Source organism: Limulus polyphemus, unplaced genomic scaffold, assembly GCF_000517525.1.
Source record: "Limulus polyphemus unplaced genomic scaffold, Limulus_polyphemus-2.1.2 Scaffold2842, whole genome shotgun sequence".
NCBI lineage: Eukaryota > Metazoa > Arthropoda > Merostomata > Xiphosura > Limulidae > Limulus > Limulus polyphemus.
Window position 1 is genome coordinate 13913 of NW_013668452.1, and position 1447 is coordinate 15359.

The 1447-nt window shown below is 33.6% G+C and overlaps 1 long non-coding RNA gene across 1 annotated transcript in view; it reads right to left on the reverse strand.

The window, feature by feature from the left end:
- The window catches only part of LOC106468031, a 75197-nt gene that overhangs the window by 13579 nt on the left and 60171 nt on the right, over window positions 1-1447 (reverse strand). The window lies entirely within an intron of this gene.

Below are 1447 nucleotides of genomic sequence, written 5' to 3' on the forward strand. Positions count from 1 at the left end.
AAATACGTTCAACAAAGTACAGAAAACTTGTACAAATACACTCAACACAAGTACAGAAAACTTGTACAAATACGTTCAACACAAGTACAGAAAACTTGTACAAATACGTTCAACACAAGTACAGAAAACTTGTACAAATACGTTCAACACAAGTACAGAAAACTTGTACAAATACGTTCAACACAAGTACAGAAAACTTGTACAAATAAGTTCAACACAAGTACAGAAAACTTGTACAAATAAGTTCAACATAAGTACAGAAAACTTGTACAAATACACTCAACACAAGTACAGAAAACTTGTACAAATACGTTCAACACAAGTACAGAAAACTTGTACAAATACGTTCAACACAAGTACAGAAAACTTGTACAAATAAGTTCAACACAAGTACAGAAAACGTGTACAAATAAGTTCAACACAAGTACAGAAAACTTGAACAAATAAGTTCAACACAAGTACAGAAAACGTGTACTCTGCTGGCGAGTTTTCCAAAGAACAATGAATGCCCCTTTCTTCAACATTTTGTGTGCTTTGTCTCTATAACGTTTAACACTTTTGTTATAATAATATCTTATCTCGGAAAGAGATGGGATACACGATCTAGATATAACTTTTATCTAGTCGATAATTGCCCTGAACCAGATACATAAAGTGCTAAGCATGTAGCCCGTGCTGCCACGACGAGAATTTGCTCTTTTAAAATGAAACTTGTGCTCTGTAAGAAACAAAAAATAATGTATTTTTAATCATTTTAGTCGTGTGGTGCCATCTGGTGGTTGACAAAATACAAGTGTACCAAGTGTTGTTTATGAAAGTTTAAGTGGGCTTCAGCTACGAAAACGTTTTTTTTTTATCACGTCTATATATGTTGTACTAGGGATATCATCAAATCTATACTGTCTGTCTTAGTGTTAGCATAACTCCAGCTCTATATAATAATAACAAAACTATACTGTATGTCCCGAACCTTTCTAACCCATTAATAGTACATGCCTTAGTGTTTTCATGACTCCAGCTCTATATAATAATAACAAAACTATACTGTATGTCCCAGACCTCTCTAGCCCATTAATAGTACATGACTTAGTGTTAGCATAACTCCAGCTCTATATAATAATAACAAAACTATACTGTATGTCCCAGACCTTTCTAACCCATTAATAGTACATGACTTAGTGTTAGCATAACTCCAGCTCTATATAATAATAACAAAACTATACTGTATGTCCCGGACCTTTCTAACCCATTAATAGTACATGCCTTAGTGTTAGCATAACTCCAGCTCTATATAATAATAACAAAACTATACTGTATGTCCCGGACCTTTCTAACCCATTAATAGTACATGCCTTAGTGTTAGCATAACTCCAGCTCTATATAATAATAACAAAACTATCATGTATGTCCCGGACCTTTCTAACCCATTAATAGTACATGCCTTAGT